Raw genomic sequence first — 416 nt, forward strand, 5'->3', positions numbered from 1 at the left:
GTGTTTAAATATTTGTCGAAATATATGCAAGCAGAAATAGTCACATATCACCCACATCCACATATATATCACAAAGCAATAACATCCTGCATAACATTACCAACCGATAATTCCGCAATATTTTTCTCCCCGACGCCCGCACAATCGCCACCCGCCTCCACGGTGCCGCGGGCTTAGCATGGCACCGGCCACCTACCACGACGTGAAGGAGCGATTGAAGTGCCAAGTAACAACACGTCTTAGAAATTCTGGCAGGATTTTCTCGAGACGATTCTTAAGAAGAGTCTAGAGCTGACCGCGAGTACAAAGGAACGTTTGGTGTCAGCGCATCGCCACGAGTAGCTTGGACAATGGGTGCAGACGAGGGGTCCGTCGGCTTCTGGAAGTGTAAATATTAATGCTATTTTTCTGAGGTG

The sequence above is a fragment of the Penaeus monodon genome, chromosome 27 (genome assembly GCF_015228065.2).
Source record: "Penaeus monodon isolate SGIC_2016 chromosome 27, NSTDA_Pmon_1, whole genome shotgun sequence".
In the NCBI taxonomy this organism is placed as follows: domain Eukaryota; kingdom Metazoa; phylum Arthropoda; class Malacostraca; order Decapoda; family Penaeidae; genus Penaeus; species Penaeus monodon.